Raw genomic sequence first — 23,982 nt, forward strand, 5'->3', positions numbered from 1 at the left:
AGATAGATATGTGTATATATATATATTTTTATATATATATATATATATATGTACATATACTATGAGGGTCATGCTGACATCCTTATTTCAGCCCTCTTTTCAAGGAAAATAATTGGGCCACTCCCAACGACTCCCAATTCAACTGAAGTTCACAGATGGAATTTCTGTCTGTTACCCTGTGTTAAGAAGGTTTGTATTCTGGATCCTAAAAAGTTAAAACCAAAAGAAATGAGAACACGGGATGTCTCATGATGAGGTCAGACTTCTCCTTATTTGGGACTGATTCAAAGTAATTTTTAATCACTGAGGATTTGCATTATTTCTTTTGGTGGGTAGTGGGGTAAGTGGAGCAAGGCCTGTCTTTGTGCCAGCTCTGGAATTCCATCAGTCTTTTCTTCTTCCTGTCAATGCTTTTAAACCTTCTTAAACTATGACCAACTCTGAACCTATTTATCTTCCTTTCCTTTTCTCAATTTCTCCTTCTGCTTTTCAAGGTCTGTCTTGATATGTTGGCTCACCAATGATCTGCTGAGGAGACTTACAGTATAAATAAATTTGCTAAAAACCACCTACCTCTGTAGATTTACTTTATGCAACAACAAGTGATGCAAAATGAAATTGCTTTTACGTAAAGGATGAAAATTTGAATATCTTATACAGGGGAAATGGGCATACCAGGAATATAAAGACACCTGGAAGTACAAAATACTGTCACAACAAATCTTTATTTGATTTGTAAGTGCTGGGCTGGAAGCTTATTCTAAATTAGAGCTCCTGGGGAAAGGGGTTACTTGTTTGGTTTTGATGTTCTGCAATAGTTCAGCCTTTGCCATTTCAGAAAAAAAAATCACAGATATCTGAAATATTTCACATTAATTGTATGTACCCTATATACAAACCGGGTAAAAAACAATTGTAATTAACTCTGCCCTTGTAAATAACTCATAAAAATGAAGTTAAACATGTAGCTGTCAACAAGTGCATAACCATGAACCAGGCAGTGCAATCGTTCATTTACAAAAGTATAGAAATGTCAGCCAGGAAAAGTAAGTCACTGCAGTTGGCACAATAAAGGACATTAGAAGGAAGCAATGCTGGACTTTCTAACACTGAAAAACTTCACTGGAAAGCCCCAGTGTGAAGGGGTGAGCAGAGCCAACAACCATGGGCTGAGCTCCCAGTGCTCCCAGAGCACTCCCTGCCCCACAGGGGCTCGTTCTACAAAGGTATCAAACCATTAACCCCCAGTTTAAACCAGAACACGGGTGGAATTCCAGCCAGGATCCTCCACAACAGACCTCCCCTGTGTGATTATTGAAGCATGGGGGAAGATGAATGCACACAGACTCTGAATAAGTGAGCACCACCTTGGAGAGAGCTTTTGATAAAAGGAAATGCTCTGTTTTAAGAGCTCTCAAGTCAAGGCAGAGACAAAAGTTACATTAATTTCTGCTCCCTGCCTTCACTGCTTTAAATGGGAGGAAAGAGCTGAACAGTAAGGCTTCATTCTCTTGAGACTCCATAATTTGCTTGATGAATGCTTTAAAAAGAGATGGGCTGGGAGAGAAGATCATTGAATTTAAGCAAAATGTAGTATTCATTTTACTTCTGGTATCAAGAGGCAAGGCAGATGATTCACAGGTGAGAAAGGAGCTCAGTGTAAAGGTGGGAAGCTGGAATAAAAACGAAGAAATGTTTTGTGAAGAAGATGGTCCTCAGTGGGGGAAGAATGCTGCCTGTCTTGGGAGAAAAGGGAAAATTCCAGAATTGGTCATTTTCTATCAATTGCATCAGATAATTAAGACAAATAATCTTATTCATGAAAAGATCATTAAATCCAGCTCATTTGGTGCCCTTGGATTGAAAGACTGACACACAATTTGTGGTTCCTCCCTTTTCTTCTTGTATTAAGGTTTAGTTCCTCAGTCAGTCCCTCTCTTTTATCTGGAAATTTCTACATTTTGTACACTGGCTCCTAGCCTAATGAAATTTTTGCCACCCAGTGTTCAGCACTGTGTTGCTGTGAAGGTAATAGACTACAGCAGTCACCCATGGCAGAAATCTTTGCAACTCCTGTTTTGAAATTACTGCTGAACCTTTCTTTCCCCCTTTAGTTCTGTTTTTAATCAAGCCTGAAATTTTCTTCCTTTAAAGAAACCTTTAAAATCTTCTCATTTTCTCTGGATAATACCTCTCTGAACTACATTGTTATACTCTAAGAAAAGGACTATTTTCTGTCACTTGGAAACCCACGTCTCATTTTGAACTGAAATAAACCCACTAATAAAATTAATCAGAAGCACTATTCCTCTGGAGAGAACCAGGGACAATATGATGGGTTATAAACTGAACCACAGGTTTCCAATAATGCAGCACAGTCAATACCAAGGAACAAGACCTCCACTAGCTGGGACACATCATACCTCAACAGAAGGTCGTGAAATTACTGCAGGAAAACAGCACAGATGAAGGACAGGGGGGAAAAAAATGAAGACCAGATAATAAAGAAGTTGTAAGCACATTGAAATTCCTGCAGAAGATCTGCAAGGCTCCTTAAGTCCTTGTCTATTGTTCAAGACAGAAACTTCAGGTTTTAAAGGGGCTAAAATTTCTATTGTGTGCACATCCTTTTAGGGCATCCTGCTCACAATGCCTTGTTTCCAGGAGAATAAACCAAACACATATCCTGTTAGAGCTGATTATTTAACAGCAGTGAAATTCAGGCTGAAGTGCTGAGAGCACAACTAACAAGACACCTAAATTACCGTCCCTGAACGAAAATTGTGGTATCACTTCTGTCTGAGGCTCCTTTCAAGTTTTTCTATAAAATAGAGATAGTTATGGCAATTTCCTAAGCGTGCTCAGAGGGTCAGGTAGTGTCAGCAAGGTATTTTAGATTTGTGAAACACTATCTGTGCCAAAAGTTAATGTCAGATGCCTGCAATGAAAGTGCAGGGCATGGCTAATGGAAGGAATATTAGACAACAGACAGTAGACTTTGTTTTAAAAATTTTATGACTGAGAGATGAACTGACAGAAGCTGACAGTGATGAAAATAAGGTGCTGCTCTGGAAACTGGCCAGGTTTTCTCAAGCTGCTATCAACAGAAAGGTAGCAGATGCAGTATTTCAGTAACAGGCCATGAGAAAACACAGCCCCAGCTCACACTGACACACCAACACTTGGTTAACCTCCTCCAGAACACTGCAAATTACTCAATATTACTTACCTACAGAAAGAGGCCTAATTTAGGATCACAATAAACCAAAGTTCACGAGGCAACTAATGTCAGTTTCTGCTGTGGGTTCCACACAGCTGTGGTAGATTTTTATGTGTGTGTGAAGTTAACCAAGCCATAAACAAACCGTGATGCTGTAACAAGCCTGACAGTGTTCATGCTGTTGGGAACCCTTTGAAAATTTATGACACATGCCATAATAAAGAAAAAAAAAAGCAGCAGAACTCTTGATTTCCTATTCCACAGGGTTGTTTCCTTCTGCTTTTTGTGACTGAGGAGTTGAATAAACCCCAGTCCTCTGGCACTTCAGCAGCTCGGAGTCCATCCAAGAGGGGCACGTTCATGATGTCCAGGGTGATGTGATTTACCTCACACCACAAAAGTCTCACAAGTTCTCTCTACTCAATGTTTCCCCAGGTGAGAGGTGCTGTAGGAGTGCCAAGCACTGAGTGGTTCAGGGCTGAGCACTGGAAGGCACTCTAAGAAATTTTCTTTTTATAATCCAACACCTCCTTTGCTTGCCAGACATAAGAAAGAAAAGGACTCTGCTCTGTATTGGGTGCCTCTTGACACTGATGCTTTAGTGATGGCTGATTCTACTGCTTATTTTAACTTTCCATTGATGTCTCTTTTATCTGGACACCCAGACTCTCTCTAGCACAGACTAAACCATGTGAGTAGTTGCATTTTCCTTCCTTCATCTTTTCTGCTGGTTGGTGGCCATTTGCTGCACATTTCTTTGATCTTTTGCTCCATGCCCCAAGCCCTGTTTTTCCTTCAATCCTCAGAGGCAGTGCAAGCAGCAGTTCCCCAGATGCCACCTTTACATGGTTATGCTCTCACAACCTAAACATTGGGCAAAATCTTGAGGGGTATAGGTGTTTTACTATTATTTTCTGTGTTGTTTTCAAAAGCCTTGTCAAAAGCTTGAAAATTTGGACCAGACAATAAAAATAATCTATCTTTTTTAATAGAGGCAAGGCTGGAAAGGAGAACAGACTCAAAAGTTCAGCTTTCTTGTGGAATGGAGAAGACAGAAAAGAAGCTGTACATTAAAAAGGAACTGATTTACCTCTAGGACAATCCTAAGAGGACGACTATTCAAATAGTTGCATATTCAGAATGGAAATATTTGAATAGATATTTTAACCTTGTTTGCAATCCATGACACAAACTTTAGTGATTAACAGAACAAAACCACTTATTTCAAGGCCAGGTTGGGCAGGGCTTGGAGAAACCTGCTCTGGTGAAAGTCTCTCTGGCCATGACAGAGGTTTGGAAGGAGATGGTCTTTAAGGTCCCTTACAATCCAAACTATTCTGGGATTTTTACTTTTCAGTCAATTCCTTTATCTGGGCACTCAGACTGTTTTCATAACAGCCTCAACCATAATAATTTTCCTTTCTTCCTCTTTCCTTCAACTGGTTGGTGGCATCTTCTATGTGTTTCTTTAGAATTTTGTTCTCCATCCCAACTTCTTCCCCCCAGCTGGACAAAGACACATCTACTTGATTCCAGACAAATAATTTCAACAACCTCAGCATGTTTATCTGACTTCCCTGGTGCCCTTATGGTGTATCTGGGAGCACAAACATTCTGCTGGGATATTGGAATGTCCTGGACTCCTTTAGAATATTCCCTGCACATCTCCTATGATGGGCAGCACAAATTCTGTTGTGTTCTTCCAAAGCCACAGCCCAATCTTAGATACCAGGAGGTATTTGCCTCCCCACAGAGCCACTCATGTTGAACCCTCTGCCATAGCAACTCAGCCAACAAACAGACAATAAACTGCTTTTATTTTCCTAAGCAAGATCCTGGTATTCAAACACAATGACTAAAAAACTGCAGAGATTTCAGTACTGCCACTTCTCTGAGTGCATTAAAACACTTCAGTCTGGTGTATTTCTTTATAGCTGAGCTCTTGCAGGGAAAAGATTAAGTTGAAGAATCCTTAAATCTTTCTCTTTTTTTTTTAATCTTGGTATTTATGTGGAAAAATGCAAACGAATATAAGCTGCAGTTATACATAGCAGTATCTTTTTTAATCTACAAATAGTTAAGAAGGAGAAAGATAAGGAAAGAAAACGAAGGCCTTAGTGAAATACTGGATTGTATTTAATGTTAGCAGGAATTTGTACACTTTGTAACTATTCCGGTTTTTATTAATTAATAACATAAAAACATTCTGGTTTTTATTATTTTGTAAGGTTCCATCACATTTGGGCGGTTACTTCTAATTTATTAGCACATTAAAAAGTGTCCCTGAGAATAATGGCCAAGGCAGAGGAGGACAATGTGACGGGTTGGGGCTTTGGGAGATTTTTTGAGCTTTGTACAGCGGAAACGAGGAAGTCCAGGAGAGAATGGCAGATAAGGTGAAGCACATCCCTTCAACCAGAGCAAGCCTCTCAATTCCAGCATGGGAAGGTTTGGCCAACACTGAACACTGCAACCATGTCTTGCCTGGCATATATTGGTTTCTTGATTTGCTTATGAAGAGCTCTTTGTTGATGTGCCTAAATAAGATAAAGATCAAGAAAATGGAAAACTGCTTTTCACGTGGTGTTACCAGAGGGATGGTGTCACCCTGTTCTTCTAAATTCTTCTAAGCCTTCTGATGTTTGCATTTTGTAATGGAGTTTCTCATGCATTTCCCATGTAAATAATTATTGTTTTGCGTTCCTTCCTGAAGGAAGAGAAAATTAATAGACTGTTAGTTTGACCAGGGTAGCTGGAGAAGTGGCAGTTTCACCCTCCAATCCATGGTCACTTTTGAAAATTATTCCAGACTGCAAGGCAAGATGTATTCTATTGCCATCTGTATGGCAGATTGCCTTTGTCAAGTGGGCAGTTTGCCTTATCTCTCTCTTTGAGTGACCACAATCACTCCTCCCTTGGGAGGGGACATCTGCTGATAACAGCTATTGAATGTCCCTGCATGGCTGATAAGAACTACAGCATCCCACTGGGAGATGTGAGCCCAGAGGGAGGAGCCAAGCATTCCTACCTGGATATAATCTGGAGGTTCTGGAACACCAGCACAGCTTCTCCACTGGATTCCCCAGAGGAACAGCAGCTGCCTCTCCTTCCACTGGATCTTCAGAGGAAGAGACTGCACCTTTCTCCAGGATCCCTGCTCCATCAGAACCAGCCCTGACACTGCAGGAGGGCTGAGCCACAATTCCAATGGGACTGCTGCCAACAGCCTGACCCACAGGGTGTCAGGCTGGGTTCTGGCTCTGGCAGTGTTGTTCTACTGTACTGCATTGTTTATTTTATTTTTTTATTTTGTTCCCTATTAAAGAACTGTTAATCCCTGCTCCTGTAATTTTTGTTGCCTGAGAGCCCCTTAATTTAAAATTTATTGCAATTCAGAGCGGGGGGGGGGGGAAGAGAGAAGGTTCATTTTCTCTATTTCAGGGGAAGCTCCTGCCTTCCTTAGCAGACACCTGTCTTTCCAAACCAAGACAAAAGTCTATAAATATTAGAGTTCAAAAATAAACTATGTTCTTTTTACCTTAGAAATTCCAGCTTGTGTGTATCGTTCATTTTGTGTCCTATTGCAACAGGCTGGTGCCAGACTGTAACTTTCTGTCCTGTGAATCATGCACTGGCCCAGGTTGGAGGTGACATTGCTGATGCTGATGGGCTCCCAAAAGCTCTCCCCAAGGGCAGCCAGGCTTTGACTCTGATTTCAGGCCATTGTCTCCCCCTTCTTCATTTCCTGCTTGGTTTTAGTGCTGTGGAAGCTTTGCTACACTGGCCAGAGCCACAGGATCAATAAAGCAGAGGAGGAAAGAGCCTCATTCCCACCTGCCTCGTCCATCACTGGCAAACCTGGCAGCTCAGTTCTGCTGCCCGAATCCCATTTTTTCACTTGACAGAAAGCTTCTCTTGGAGAGCGCTGGGGGAGAGACCTAAAACCTTCCATACATTAAGGCAAGTGAATTGATACCCTGTCAGATGATGAGAATCTCTCTTCATCTGCTGAGAGTTAATGATGATTTATTAGGCAGAACAGACAGGTCCCAGGACATATTTGCAAGGACTTGTCAATCAGAAAAAAATTCCCCCAGAGATTTGGACTAAGCTTATTTCATACTTTTTACTTAGAAGACATGAGAGGACAGTGAGATTCAGTTTGAAGTACTTCTCAGATAACATGGAGCTTTAGAAAGATAAAAGGCTAGATGAAAAAAGACCTCTTAAGACCTCAGTACAATCCCATGTCATCCCAGAAATGCCACTAAGGAAACATGTATAAGTGAATAGGATTTGGGGGGTGGTAAAATAAACATGACAGCTTGTAGAGAAGATTCCCAATGAAAAAGAATGTCTGAAATTAAATCAATGCCAGGCACACTGCCTTAGATCTCAATATAAAACACCAAAACATCTTCAAATAACTGAACCTGGGATCTCAGTATGTAAATTTTGATACTCACAGATCAGATTCAGGGACCTGTTGATCATCCGGGTAGAACTATTTGCCCAAAAGTAAATGTCTCCATTTCTGTGAGCCAGCTTGAAGTCAAGGGAAAGAAATAATTATTTTGGAGGTGCTAACACAGTCGAGAGGTGAATCAGCCTGGAAAAGCACCTGTTGCCTTATATATATCAATTCTATTATCATTATAGTGCAAGGATTCCGTATCGCCAGAGCCTCACACCTCCTCAATGTCTCCTGCAGGCTGCTCCTCTAAGCACTACCTCCTCTTAGTCCTTGCAGTAGCCATCTGACTCCAGTTTTCACCAATCCACTCTTTTATACCACGGTTCTTATTGGCTACAGGTGTTGCCTGTTATCATCCAGCCTGCTCCAAATCTTTAGTAATTGGTTCCAGCTGCAACTCATTGGGGGATAAGATTACATTCTACATTACCTACATTCACCCATACTGTGTCCCCATACAAGCACCCACTGCTCCTTGGGGAATCTGGGCTCACTCAGTCCAGGAAGATGCTAAAGGACTCTGAAGCACAGAGAGGGGAATCCACCCCAAATGACCACCCCACTCCTTGTCAAAGACTGGGCCATGGGGGTCTGAACAGAAGATGGGACAAGCTCACAAGCCTCCCTGAGTTCTAAAACTGTCTTGTCTATCCTTTCCTCTATATAGAACCATATTCAAGGGAGGTTGGAAGGCAGAGGAGCAGCACCAGCGTCACCCTCCTGTAAGGCAGGGTGTGCAGGAAGCAGGGGCTGTCTGTGCCTCAGGATGAGCATAAGACACAGCAAAACCATCACAGCAAAACAAAACCATCCCCACCCTGTGACTGTGACCACAGAGCACATGCAGCAAGGACATTCTCCTCTGCCTGTCCAGACTGAGAGCTAAGAGGCCCAACAGACAAAAGTGAATGGGAAATGCTTCCCACATCTCTGTAAGACCAGTTCTCACATTTATTGTGACCCATGGCTATTCACCCAGAGGGAGGTGGCAGAAGGGTGGACAGAGCCCTGCAGCAGCAGTGTTTAAAGGTCCCAGCTAAGATATGGAAGCAGCAGATATTTAACCTGGACACAGGTTCTGCACACCTCCAGCTCTCTGACCATGTGAAGGCGCTTGTGCCCTGCTGCCTTGAGACCCTCCTCCAGCTCTCACCTACCCCCTCCTTTGGAACAAGCCTTGCAGACAGCAAGCTGGGGGCTCCTCAGGGTATGGGAGAGCAGCATTAATCACCTTTGAAAAATCCTCATATTTTTTAGTGACAACAACCTGTGTAAAAGCAGAGCGCTGGCTGCAGCATCCCTGTTTGCTGAGATTTATAGCAGAGCAGCAGGAACCTTCTCCAGGCTGCTGCAAGGCCTCTCTCACACCTTGCTTTCAGCTTAGAGACACAGATCAGTCTTTGATTTATAAATGTAAGGTTTCTCTTTCTACTCCTCTAAAATGAAAATAAAGAATTTCCCAGAAGTGGGCCAACGTATGCAAGCCTTTTTCACTCTGGAAGATACAAGAGGTGAGCCCTACAATGGCAAGAGACACAAACTATGGGATTTGAAGAGAAAAAAGCAGGGTGTCCTACCAAAGGGGCTGTGTGTGTTCTGCACTCTGCAGCCACCCAAGGTCTCTCTCAGCAGTGAGACAAGATCCAGCTCCCACAACAGCCCAAGCCATGAGAGAAAACTGCCTGACATCAATTTTGTTTTCCTTGCAGGACTGTGTGTTCCCCTCAGAGCCATTTCCCCAGAGAGCCCTGCAGTAACAGAAACTGTGATCTTCCCTGCACCCATGGGGAGCTCAAACCTCCCTCTGCAAGCCAGAGTTTAGCACTGCCCATCAAGGATGTCATGGATGTCTCTGCAAGCCAGAGCTCAGCACTGCCCGTCATGGATATCATGGATGCCATGGATGTCATGGATGTCATGCATGTCATGGGTGTCTCTGCCAGCCAGAGCTCAGCACTGCCCATCAGGGATGTCATGGATGCCATGGATGCCATGGATGTCTCTGTCAGCCAGAACTCAGAACTCCCCATCATGGGAAGTTATGTCAGACCCAGCACTGGGTTTTGGGGTCAAGTGCCAACCACATCAAAAATTGAAAAGAGATCGTTCCTACTCAAACCCCAGTCTTGGTGTGTCCACACTATACTACAAGGTAATTAAAAAACTTGGAAAATTAATAAAGTAAGAAAAAAGATCAGCCCTTTCCTCCATGGTCTGATGAACAGATGGGTTCTGCTGTATATCTCTCTCCTCTAACTGGATTTACTCTTGCAACCTGAACATTTTTGTGTCTGCAATAGAGATTTTCTTCTGTCCTTGCTCCCTGCAGTTCCCCAGCCCATTTCTCATTGTCATTTGAGCGGAACTAAACTTCCATGGAAAGTTTATCATCACAGAAAGTAAAAGGCAGGGAGGAGAAACACCCACTGTAAAGACTAATGGCTCAGCTGATTGATGCCAGAATGCAGCATCAGCTTGGTTTGGTTGCTTCAGCGTTTGCTGTCACTGGGCAGAAAGTTCCCCCACTCCAAAAAGTTATTTTATAAATACACACTCCTTCCAGCCTCCCATCAGTGGGCATTAAGGGGGATCTTGTGGGAGCACTTGTCGTATAATGTTAAGATATGAAAGCAATCTCTTCACATCTGCCTAATCTGTAACCAAAGGTGGGACTGAGCTCCAGGAAAACAATTCTCCTCACCCTTGGGCTGCAGCTCTTTGCCCTCGTTGCCTGCAGTTAATATTGATTATCACCTTGCTCTTCACCACACTGTGGGTAACAGCACATTGTGAGGAGATCCCCCCTGAGCTCCAGCATTTCTACAGACCCAAGGAGCTGTTTAAAGGGAAATCTATAGGGGGGAATCCCACTCCAGCCAGCCTCTGATGTGGGGACGAACCCGGGATGTGCAGGACAGGGAATTGCAAGGAAGTAGCCTTGAGGGAGCAGCACAAGAGCTGAACCACAAGGAAGGACACGACCATCTATAGGTAACATCTTATGAGCCACAGAATCTGCTCCCATATGTTTAATCACTGCTGGGGAAGATAAATCAGCCCCTCTGATTTACAGAATTACACAGGATAATCCTTCCAAAGGAGGAGAACACCACTGTGATTTAAAACTTTGCAGGATTTTCCATTAAGAAGATCCTGCTTTTGACCCAGGTGTAATAAACAGCTTCCTTCTGGCCTGGATGGATCTTTGTAATCTATACTACTTTTTGCTTTATGCTTTCCTTGTTTTTATTTCAGATTTGGTGCACATTACAAACACCTTGCCAAGAAGGGAAGTGTGAGCACTGGGATTTAACACCTTGGTGCTCCTGCAGCTCTGCTGTAGGGACAGAGTCAGGTATTGTGCAGCACATTTGCTTTTCTCTCCTTTTTTTTTTTTTTTGTTTAAATTAAACTCTTTGTATAAATAGTCATTCTGTCTGATTATATAATCTCCCACATTTAGATCGTCTGTGTTGCAACCATGGCAACTCCCAGAGCTGAGCACATTCAGTTCAAATTTCTTTCTAAATTTGCTGATGAGGGTGAAGAAACAGCTTTGGAAAGCCCTCTCAGACAACCTACATTTGTTCTTTGCTTGTGAAGCTCAGTCCAGCTTGGACTGACAGGAACCAGAGCCATAAAAAATGTTAAAAACAAGTGTCCATCCCCTTCCAGCTCAAATGATTGACTCTCTGGTACTAGCTATGGATAAGAGCAACATCATCAAGGAAAATAAATATTAAACTTTTTTAAATTAAAATTAAGCAGGAGGATTGAACAGGAGAATGAAATCTCCCATGCACAGAGCAGGCAGCACCCACAGTAGCTGGGCAGATTTCCTTGCCTTGCCTCTCCAGTGAACTTTAGCTGTCATTTGAAAACCAATACTGAAGATAAAAGATTCCAGAATTATCTTCTAGTGTGGCTAATAAGCCATCTGAGAGTGATGTTACCTGTCTGGAATCCTGATATTTGCTCCTAATTTTCTCACTGCAGAATGTGGCTCGGTGGTTGGGTGAAGTGGAGCAGCTCAACCATGGAATTCTGGAGCCTTTGGTAACACTGAAATAATTTCAGATTATAGTCTGATACTGAAAACCCACTCAAGACTGCCAGCCCCCAACTCTTCCCATCCTCTCATGGAGTTTGCAAAGAGAAAGTGAAGCAAGGTCCCACACTGTGTGCAAAGCAAGAAAAGCAGAAGCAGATTTTAAATAACAAATTAGGGGGGAAAAAGTGTAATTAGGTAACTTTTCTAATCAACTATTGTGATCACCTACTGTATTTTGCTATTTATATCAGAATTCTTGGTATTGCCTTCAAAGGGGTGAATCAGTACAATCAGGTCTTTGTTTTCCTTATGGCATAAACACCCCAGATGAGACAGAGAGTCAGATTTTCAAGTAACGTGACTGAAAAGGCTCAATACTGATCACAGCTGCCAAAACGTGCCATAAGCAACAATGAAATGCAGTGATTTTGCACTTGAAGCACTTCCAAATTTACTGGGACTGCAATCCTACTGTATTAGGTATTGGATAAATCCTGTGGTCAAATTGGAGAATTTATGCAAGAAGTTAAATTTTGCATATGCCATTGCCCATCTGTTTTGCAGAATTGGCTTCTTCTGTAGCAGCCCAGGCTGGTGGACAGTGCCAGATATGGCCTGAGGGACTGCAGAGTGGTTTGGGTCTGGTTATAAAGCTACCTCACATCCTAGAGATTGTTATCCTCACACAAATGTGACAAGACCTGTAATCCAATTGAGGGAACCAAAAAATATTCCTTCATACTCTATTGAAATCTTCACAGCAACGAATGAAAGCAAAGGTGTCGCAGACATTTCTCCACAGAAATCCTTCCTTTCATATTTCTGTGTCTTCGGGAGCCAGAGGCCCCCGAAGAGAAGGTAAACAATTATTATCAGCTGCTGTGGAATGCAATAGGATTCACCTTGATTGGCTCATTTTCTATGTTTATAATTAAGAGCCAATCACCAGTTCAAGCCAGGGGACTGAGTCCTTGGCCACAACTTTGTTGTGGGTTCTTTTCTATCTCTTCTTAGCTTAGCTAGCAGCTCTGCAAACCTCTCTCTATATTCTTTTTAGTATAACTATAATGTATATATCATATATTAATAAATTCAGCCTTCTGATCAAGAAACAAGATTCACCGTCTCTCTCTCACCAGCAGCGACCCACTCAGGCCGCTGTAATACAAAGGTTTCACACTTAGTGCAGGTGCTTTAGAGCTTGTACAGAATTTAATCTCTTGCTTTGCCTGGGTATTTACAACAATGAAAGGCCCAGCCATGCACAGACAATTCATGCTACAATTACACTTACAAAAGCAAGTAGCAATCAATAGCTTGTGTAGACACCGATTTTGATTATACTTAATCGATGGTGATTATAATAACTTACTTATATCAATTAACTCCTTTCCATTTACATCTTAATTGCTATACCAAAGAGTCCTAGAAGCTGTACAGCAAGGTCTCCTATATTTTTTTCCTCAGGCTGTCATGAGCTTTGACACCATCAAGTGCTGGTTTGATGCTGCAGACTGGAGGGAGAACAGAGATTAAATGCAATTATTAATTGCATACATTTGAAACCGAATAGGGGAAACAAGACAAACAGGTTGCCAAATTTATGCATTAACAGTAACTTGTTGCATTAATTTGGTTTTTCAATGATGATTTCTAATTCCTGTTTCATTATGTGAGGAGAAGGAATACATTTCGACAAATACTTTTGTGGAGATGCTGGACTCATTTCAAATGTTTCTATTCTCCTACCTGTAGACGATGGATCTCTTTGTTATCTCCTTCCTTGCCTGGTAATCCCATGGAAAACTGAATAAACTCAGACACTCCAGGGAACAGCAGTAGCAGAATCAGGCTGGAAGATTCACAACCCACTGGGACTTGGCACAAGGTGGGGAAGGTGTTTAAATAAGCAAATAAAAAGCCACCTGAGCCTCCTCTGCAGGATAATGTGGCAGGAACCTCTCTGGGAGCTGAGCAAACAAATGAATTAATAGGAGTCGTAGCCTCTCGTTGGGTATTATTCATTTTTCTTTATTAGGTTGCTCCCTGGAAACCTGGGTAAACTTTGGCTGTGACTTTCTTTTTGATCTTCTGTGCCCAAATCACCCACTTTAATGTAATCCTGGAACCTGTTCAAGAAGTTTGCATTCACAGGCCACTCTGTGCTTATTTCCATTTGAAAGGGCAGCTGGTGCAAGTCCTGGCTGGAGCAGCTCTGTGGGGTGGCCATGGCTGGTTGGAGTTTCACTCATGAAAAGGAAAAAAAGGGAAGAGGTGGGAAGGCTGGTTCAAACTGAAAATGCATTCCAGGTATCCAGGCTCGTGGGTCAGGGGGAAGAGGGAAGAGAAAACCTCCTCCATCCCCAGCTGAGCCCGCTGGCACTGCCCAGCCCTGCCCAGTTTGCCACAGCTCACAGGGAGACACCTTTACCCCTGCCCTGCAGCTCTGCTCTGCTGCTTCAAAATTAGGAGACAAATTCTGCAGTTTGGGGACATTTGCTGCTAATGTGTCTAGCAGAAATTAAACAACATAAAGTCACTTTTTCCTGTTGCTGGTGGTGTTTTCTGGCCATTTTTTCAAGTCTATGTCCTTCTCCCTGTACCCTGCATGTAAAGTACTTGCCAATCACAAACTGATGGAGGGGGTTTAAAAGAAATAATAGCAATGTCTGCTTGCAAGTGCTCTGTATGTAGGTCCAAAGGATTTGTTTAGCCAAGACACAGCCCTATTTTAAACTTTTTACATAAATGCAATCTCTCTAGGTTAATTTCTATCATTTACATTGCCTCACTACTCTGACACATTCCCTTTCTTGGAGAAATTCAATTATAAGACAGCATTAAAATGGTGGTTTTGATATTTGTGTGACTTCTTCACTTTTTGTTACTACACACACCCCTTGCTATTGCACCAAGAGTGCCTTTATAGGGCAGGGCTCTGTGAATGAGATGCCTTGTCCCGTACATCATCACCTGGTGTATGAGGTAAATAGAGAGGCAAGTATGTGTGTCCAGACCTAATGCAGTCTTTTGGCAAAATCTATATTTTTCTGTACACATATGTCTTAGGTTTCAATGTAAGATGTAACCAAAAGTATGTATTCTGTCACCATCTTCATAAGCTGTTGAAAACAGCTGGGGCAATGTTATCTCCTCCATGACTCATCCATGATTATTTCCCCTGTGGATATCTTCTGTTCATGGCCAGTGAGTGTCCCTGCATGGCTGATAAATTCCATCATCCCACTGGGAGATGCTCTGCACAGGGGGAGGAGCCAAGCATTCCTACCTGGATACAATCTGAGGTTTGGAGCATCCCAGCAGCCTTTTCCCACTGCATTCCCAGAGGGCAAGAGCCACATAGCCACCACTGGACATTCAGAGGAAGACCCAACTCTTCTACAGGATCATTGTTTCAACAGAGCCACATCTATCACTCCAACAGGGCTGCAGCCACCATTTAATGGGACTGCAGCCACCACCCTGACCAACGGGGTGCCAGGTTGTATCCTGACTCTGTCAGTTTAAGCCAGTATTCTCTGCCTTTACTTTAATTTTCCTATTAAATTGTAGTTCTGACTTGGAATCTCTCCCTGGTTTGCTTTCAAGCCAGTCCAACATGTCAGAGCAATCTCATGCAAAAGAACACACTCATGAGAGTCCCTCTGGAAGCTGCCCTGCACTTCACTAGGAGCCAGCTCGCTTCTCTCAAAGCCTTCACCAGGAAGGAGTATTTCACTGTCAAGTATTTCAGTGGCGCTGCTTTAGATTGCCTCAGCCGTGCTGGCCAAGGTCCTGGAGTGAACACAGCTCAGCTAGGGTCCAAGAGCAAACTGCTCCTGAGGAGGCAGAGGAGAGGATGCTGCAGGCTTGGGTGCTGAATTAGCTCAGCACCCTTACAAAGTCACCACAGCACCAAATTCCAGCTGTAAACAAATTATAAAATACAATATTAAAAAAAAAATAGCGGTGTCTGTTGCCATCAGGAACTGAACATTTTCAGTGTGGTAGAGAAAATACTGGACTGTTTCCAGAGTTTCTCTCTCTGAAAGCAGGAACAGAAAGAACAAGTACAATTACTATGGTAATTTCCTATTTTCTAACTACACAGAGGCCATTTGGCTATCCTGGTATCATAATAGTTGGTAATTTTTGAGTTTTTAATAGCTACTATAAGGTTGGGCCAATAGTGCTGCCAAAATCAGCAGGCAAAGACTGGAGCTGTTTGGACATTCACTGCCATTATGAAAGGACCTTGCAAAAGGAATTGGTTTATGTAACTCATATTTCATGAAAGCAAATGAAATTTCAAACGTCCTATAATTACAATAATTATTTCTGCTTGATGTTTAATTACTCTCTCTAATGATCCAGCAGCACTGTAACAGACAGGTAAAGCTCGAATGAAATTCCTTCTCGTGTAATTTGGTTCCAAAAAGAGGAACAGAGGTTTTGGTGTTTGTGGCAGCAGCTAATTAAGTAATGTCACAATTTTCATGAATTGCAAAATGTGATTTGTTGTGGCTATCCTGCTTCTGCAAATCACTGCTCATGTCACAGAAATGTGACTTGGGCTGTGCACCAAACTCTTGCTTCTTGAAGTTTTCCTGTCAATGTTGAGTAAAGCACAAGGAAATGATCACTGCTGTAGTAGGTGATTATAATGAGAGATCTGGGGGAAAAGGAACAGTCCATTAAGATCACCTGGAAACTGCATTTAAAGCAATTTGAATGAACATGTGAAACTGATTTAAATGAAGCAAAACACAATGTTTTGATTTGGGGCACTTTAAAAGGTGAAGGAGAAATAGAAGGAGAGTGGTGGAGCTAGAAAAGGACCTTGCCACGCCTTACAAAGCAGGAGGGAAAGTAGAATGCCACTCTCCTGGTCATACATACCAAATGTTAAAAGCCTCATCCAAAATTACAGAATTTCAGGCTCAAATCCTCCTTTGCACCAATTTAAGGCAGCAGTTTTACATAAATAATCCTGCTTTTTATGAGACTATCCCAGTCATGAGACTGACAAAGCCTCTGCCACATTTCTGTGCCTCTCACCATCCATGGCTCCAGCCTGGGGGCTGGGCACTCATGTACAGAAAGTGCATTTTGGTTAAATCAATGTTCAAATAAAGAACATCTCACTCACCTTTTATCCTCCAGGCCAAACAGCCCAGTCATGGTCACAACCTCACCCTATGATCCAGGCCGAGATAGATAATGAATTCCTGATGCTTCCATCAAAGCAAAGCTTAGATGGTGTCACCACACCCACCTGTTTTGGTGTGGGAGCCAGGACTGTTTTTAACTGCATAAAATCCTCATCCCAGGCGGCTCAGAATGTGCACAAGCAAGATTCCTAAAGCAAAAACTGACACTGGAGAAGCACAGACACTGATTTGTTGGATCCTGATTTTAAATGAACCACAAAAACACAGAATCCCCAAATAATTTGGATTGAAAAGGACTTTAAAGACCACCTTGTTTCCCCTGCCAGGGGCAGGGACATCTTTCACTATCCCAGGTTGTTCCAAGCCCTGTCCAACCTGGCCTGGAACACTTCCAGGGATGAGAGAGAAACAAAGCACAGGCATTCTTGAGTCAGATATCAGGAAGATCCAGTGTCAGAGGAAGCAACAGCAGAAGTAGAACATTCCTCAAATTCTCTGTTCTATACTGGGGGCAGCACTGAGGTTCAGGCTCATTAGCACATTGTGATGAGTCTGGTGATGATGGCAGAATGTCACATCCTTCAGCCTGAGGAAAAGATGAAATATGCTCTGTGTGTCTGTCTTTCAAAAAACTCCTGAAGCACATGGAGATGGGGAAGGACCACACAGCCAACATGAGCAGGAAAGACACCTTCTTTCTGCTCCAGCACCTGAGAAACTGTTGCTTAAGAAAAATAAATAGACTCTGTTGAAGACCTGCTGCTCTGCTCCCCAGGCCTGGGAGGAAACAACCTGTTTGTTCAGAATTCATCCCTGCAGCTGGCTGGTGTTTCAGCAATACAAGACTCTAATTTGAATACCATCAGAATTCTCCCAGGCTGCAGGTGAATCTGAGTTGCAGAAAGGGAGCCAGGTTTCATTTTACTTTGAAGTATCAAAACTGCTGACAATTAAACTTAATTGTATGAATAAGCTCCTTAACAGAATGCACTGCTGGGCTTTCATCCAGCAGAGTGCTGGCAGGAAAAGGGAAATCTATATGCAAGGAGCCTGCCAACGTCCCACAACCTGGGAGAGCAGGGCTTTATCACTCTTTAATAGAAACATATAAGGACCCTGATCTCCCTGCCTTTCCAAGAAAACCTCATTTTTCTCTTCCATGAAGTGCTGTATTAATAGTGTTCATCCTCAACAACCTGCTTCTCCCTTGCCACATTTACTTGCTGTTAAATTTCAGCAAAAGCATTAAATCTTTACATAAGGTGTAGTTATTGGCTTTGGCTCTACCTGCACTAACAACAAGCGTGAAAACTCTGAACAAAAAAAAAGGCCAAGTATAATTTTTTTTTCTGGAGATATCCTTTCTGAAATATTAATGTTTGTTCCCTCTAGGGTGGCACCTTTATTTGCTGTTTCTAATGCAACCAGTTTGTTACTGTACCTGCCTCTGCAATGAGGCCTGCAGTGAGCAAATATGTTCCTGGGGCCCAGGGGTCAGCTCTTTCCTATTTCATTTCTCTTTGCTTTAATTTTAATTTATTTTCCCTTACTCTAACACTTATGGAGATCTGAAGGCAAGTATTCTGGTTGAATAAATCTAAATACCATTACCAGTAGTTGGATATAGCCTCAGCAGGGACTTCTATAACACTGTAAACTCACCTATTTTCATTTTCACACAAAGCAGGTTTAAGGAAGAGGCAGCTGACCAACACTGCACTGTGAAACTCAGAATTTTTGATCCATGAACCAACAGATTTTGTCTCCATGTCTTCTGATATGCTGTGATTTTATCACATTCTTATAATTACTAACGGGACAAGTCCAAACCCCAGACCAAATGTCACAAGGCTGTGCAAGATTCTTGTGTTAATCAGTGATTTGTTTCTGGCTCTCATGGTGAGCAATGTCCAAAATATCTATTTCACATCTGTGAACAGTGGCAGAACTGAATCCATTTCCACCCAACAAAGAATCCCAGAGCCCTCACCAATCAAGACAAAGGTTTTGATTGAAATAGGGAATAAAATATAGGAAAAAAATAGGGAAAATATGGGATAAAATAAGGAAGTTTGAAGAGTCAGGAGAGCGTTTGGACACTGTGAGTGCTACAGAAAGCATTAAATATTCCAGAAAGAAAAGGTCAATTCCCAAGCAAAACAAAGCTGAGAACCAAAGCCTTTAACCCAGGGTTAGTCAGGACAGAGCATCAAAAAATTCCAAGTCCAATCCCACCCCTGTGCAGCCTTCCTGTAGTGGTGGATTTATCTTTCCTTTGCTTTGCCCCTGTGTATGTGCTACCCAGATTTTTAGTGAGCTTTCAGCTTGGTTTTAATGTGTTTTAGAACAAATCAAACCCGCTAAATTGATTAATGAGGATTTACGGCGTTTTAATTATGGAGTGTGGTTTTGAATGATTTAAAGTCTGATATGAGCTCAGAACAGCCCAAGATTCGGTGAGGAAATGAGAAACATGACATTTTGAAAAGGAAACCAATTTCCCTTAACTTAAACTGTTGCTCATATAAACCAAATTATAAATATACTCTGTGACTGTAATGCTACAGAGGACGGCTTTACGAAAATATGATTAGTGGTGCAATTTCCTTAGGTTTCAGATCCTTTCTGCTTTTCTTTGCCAGCTTTAATGCAGGAGAAATCAACATCCTCCCTCTTCACCCACCCATTTTTCTTGATGAAAATAAAGCAACAAATCAAATCTGCAGGAGAGCTTGGGGATATCCTGATAAAACTCTGCTGTACAAAGAGAACTCGAGACAAGGGGGGATAAATGAAAATACAGGTGTAGAAAGGGTCAAGAAATAGCTGTGATCCCAAGGTTCTGCCTCACCTAGTGCCACAGTTCAGCTTGGATTGGCATCTACACTTTCTAAGAAACAAAAAGAGATGTGACAAAATTTTTTCTGCTCCAAAGATGACCCCTCAATAATTTGGCAGTCAAAAGAGCATCGAATAGGGCAAACTCATTAAAGACACCAAGAGCTTCCTTTGAAATACCTTCTGGTGGGTCAGGCACAGCATCAACAAAAGCAGAACCTAAAGAACCACCAGTAAAACCTATTTTGGGCCGCAGGATGCTTTGGCACATTAATATGTGGGGGATCTGCAGGGCACCTGAGGAATGGCAGCACTTCCTTAGGTCACTGATCTATCCCAAAAGCTTTGTTGCTTGGTGTTAGAAAACTCAGCTCTGCTAAATTTCAAGTAAAAATTTAAAAAACAACAACAAAAAAATCTGGTTTGCCTCATCTAGCAACTGGAAACGTGATGCTGCCTCTATTGAGAAACTGAGCTTTATTCTCATGAAAGGAATAAAAAGAATGAGTTCATTGGCATTCTCCTTGCACAAATAACATGTGCAGCACTTCACAAAGGCAGCAGATAAAAGTAACATTATTTTATTTATCAGCAATGATGGAAAGGAAAATGCAAGGGAAGTACTTGCTTGAAAGTGTGTACTAAAATGACTTTTTGTGTCAGTATTGGTTTCTTGGAGTTTGGCAGTGATTTATTTGTTACAGAACTCCCTTCTGAATGCTGTTTCCAACACCAACATGACCATCAGTGATATGGATAAGGATGTTGGAAAGCTGAGGCTTTGAAAATTCATTTGGGAGCATCTCCATTAAGGATCATTAGAAACAGTCCCTGAATGTGCAAGGAAGACCTTGGACCCAACTCCTACTGGCATCAGTATTTTGGTTTTAACATGAAAATCCCTAGTGCTGAGAGCAGCAGGGAGACACAAAATATAGGGCAGCAATATTCTTTTAGAGCATTTTGGGGTTTTTTTTTACATTTTTCCTTGCTGCTTCTTCTCTCTCATGGTGCAGTCCTGGAGAAAACATTATAAATTCCCCAGTGCTCAGTTTCTAGTGTGTATTTAATCTGTCTGCATTCAAATGGTAATAGATTGTTACAGGGATACCTTCACACAGGTGCCTGGTGTGTATAATACCTCTTCATTACAGCACTGAGTGAACTGGATCCATTTTTTTTTTTTTTTTAATATTAATCTCTTTAGGTTTTCACAAGCGGTGCCACACATCATAATTTGAAGCTCCCAGCTGATGACTCATTCCATTACTCCCAAGCCCATGCAGAGCAAGGCAAGAGACTGTCTGGCTCTCCAGCTCTGCAGGATAAAACCCTGTGTGCAACCAGAGCTTCGTGAGGATCTAGGGGAGGAAGCCATTTCTAAGGATGAGGCTTTGTTAAAGGCACAAAGAAGGCAGCTGAAATGCAATGAATGGTTTGTCTCCATCCCTGGCAGTGTCCAAGGCCAGGTTGGACAGGGCTTGGAGAAACCTGGGGTAGTGGAAGTTGTCCCTGCCATGGCAGGAGGGGGAGCTGGATCAGCTTTGAGGTTCCTTTCAACCCAAACCATTCTGTGTTTCTGTGATTCTCCCAGCTCCCTTATAGCCTGTTGTAGGGGGACACAGTATGGGTAAATAAAAGTAGTATAGAATGTAATCCCATCTTTAAAGAGTTGCAGCTGAACCAATTACAAAAGATTAGGAACAGGCCTGATGTTAACAGGCCACACCTGTAGCCAATAAGAAGAGGGTTATAAAAGAGTGGATTGGTGGGACCTAGAGCCTGTTGGATGCTGTGAGGACAAGGAAGAGTCAGTGCTTAGAGGAGATGCTGACAAGAAACATCAAGGCGGTACAAAACTCGAGCGATATGGAAGCCTGCAATGTAATGCACTAGAACTCTTGCACTGTAATGACAACAGCCTGTGGCCTCCAGAAGTTGTGGAGTGAATAATTTGGGTTCCATCAGGGGATCCCAGATCCCTGGGCACAGCTCACACAGAGCACTGCCCTGTGCTGGTTCTTGTTCCTTGGAGTGTGATGATGTTCACAGGGGTCCCAGGATGAGGGAAGAGATGAGGATCTGACTCCATGTTTCAGAAGGCTGATTTATTATTTAATGATATATATTATATTAAAACTATACTAAAAGAATAGAAGAAAGGATTTCATTAGAAGGCTAGCTAAGACCAGAAAAAGAATGATAACAAAGGCTTGTGATTGACCAAGACAGTCTGGACAGCTGACTGTGATTGGCCATTAATTACAAACAAGCACATGAGACCAATCACAGATGCACCTGTTGCATTCCACAGCAGCAGATAATCAATGTTTACATTTTGTTCCTGAGGCTTTTCAGCTTCTCAGGAGAAAAAATCCAAAGGAAAGGATTTTTCATAGAACACGTCTGTGACACTTGGAGAGCTCCCAGGGAGCAAAGCCAAGCTGGCCCTCCCTGGGAGCTGCACTGGGTAGGGGGCACAAGGGATCTGAGCCAGGTGGTGACCAGCACTTCCCACCTCTTGTCACATATCCCAGCCTCTGGAATGACCACGGCAATCCCAGGGAAGCTGCTGGGGCTGTACCTGCAGCAAGGTACAGAGGGGATGGATGCAGGGCAGCTTTGCCACCCCATGGCCAGCTCCCAGCCCCTCCTGGCAGTGTCACACAGAGCTCTGTAGGACATTCAGCTGATCTCATAAGGACAGGCGGAGCTATTCCCATTACCTCAGTGAATTTCTGCAGATGGAGCAATAAGGCACCAGTCTGGTGCCTACAAAATTTGTACCTGATCTGAAATGACCCTGAGACTAAAGAATTTTATGGCCTTTTTGTTCCCCCCAGGAGAGCCTTAAAAAGAACTCCCCAACATAAAAATAGAGAAAGACAATTATTAAAGGCAGTAACTACAGCACTGGGGACTGTAACTAAGAAAGGTTCTCAGAAACAGGGATTTGGACATGCTGAGGAAATTCATGCTCCTTTAAGCAGAAGCAGTTGCACATGTGGCAGTGCATACAGACAATGTTTCAAGTGCTTGGGACCCTGAGAGATCATTGAATACTGCACATTACCAGGTGTGAAGAGAAATTTAAGGAATATATCCCAAATGGAAGATGGGAGCAGCAGAAAAGTTCCAGCAGAGCTGAAATTACCTGAAAATAAGAAAGGGAATGAGGAGGGATTTATGCAGCTCTTCATCAGCATGAGGAATGCTATCAGTGGAAGGAAAGGAAGAGTAGAGAGATTTCTGACAGGAACAGGTCCTTACAAACTCCAAGTGTTTCCTCTTCTCTCCTGCCACCTGTCTTCAGCTCTAAGTGAAAACTAAAAACAGAACAAGAGAATTTGTACAGGAACTCAAGATTTGTCCAATACTCCATATCAACCTCTGTTGGAATCGCAGGATTAATTGCTTCCATTCATTTTCCTTAAGAAACTCATCGCTTTTTTCCCCATAATTAAAATTATATCTATTTCTATTCTTGGCAACATTTGCTTGGAAAGCACGATCCAGAATTATTGGTGGCTAAATGCAGAGCATTAAAAGAAAACAGGAAACTTGATTCCTTAAATCTTTAAAGTCTGGAGAGAGAGCAGAGGGAATTTGTGTGAAAGCAAAAAGACACACAAAACTCAGTATTGGAAGAGCTTCCACATCTTGACTGATTGTAATTACTTAGAACTTGGATTTTAATAATTTTTGTCTGTTAAGCTAAGTTCTGGCTGGGAAAAGGAAAATATATTATTAGGCTTCTTCCTTGAAAAGGTTCTGTTTCCAAGATACTGAGAGTATGGAGCGACTTCCAAAGGCAAATTTCAGTTAGGCACAGTCAATTAAAGCTGAACAACAGGATAAAAAGTCTCCTTGGATAACTCTTGGCCCTGGTGATAGATGAACACCATGTAATTAGCACCAAGTTGGCTCTGCCTGCGGAACATTTGACAGAGGAAAGAGCTCCCTCCCCTGTGATCTCCCAGCAAAGCACTGCCCATTCCTGGCTGTTGGGGAAACAAATTAAAAATAAAAATAATTTTTTTTTTTTGCTTTCTACATCCTCATGTCCTTCCTGGAAGGGCTTTAGGAGCATTTTCTCCTCTGTCATATTCAGCTTTCCTCTGAGAGGTGTCACTGCTCGCCCAGGCAGCAATGCGTGGCAGAGCTCTCCAAAAAAGCTCCAGCAATCACTTGAGGCCCTGGGATAGCAATCAGCTATGCAAAATGACAA

The 23,982-nt window shown here is 42.4% G+C and overlaps 1 long non-coding RNA gene across 1 annotated transcript; it reads right to left on the reverse strand.

The window, feature by feature from the left end:
* Positions 1-5,256: 5,256 nt before the first annotated feature.
* LOC132078710 (uncharacterized) lies at positions 5,257-7,975 on the reverse strand. The gene is made up of 4 exons (XR_009419292.1): positions 7,912-7,975; positions 7,687-7,765; positions 6,759-7,165; positions 5,257-5,927 (listed from the first exon to the last, which is right to left on the reverse strand). It is a non-coding gene; the product is annotated as an uncharacterized LOC132078710 (long non-coding RNA).
* Positions 7,976-23,982: the final 16,007 nt, after the last annotated feature.

This window comes from Ammospiza nelsoni, chromosome 12, assembly GCF_027579445.1.
Source record: "Ammospiza nelsoni isolate bAmmNel1 chromosome 12, bAmmNel1.pri, whole genome shotgun sequence".
In the NCBI taxonomy this organism is placed as follows: domain Eukaryota; kingdom Metazoa; phylum Chordata; class Aves; order Passeriformes; family Passerellidae; genus Ammospiza; species Ammospiza nelsoni.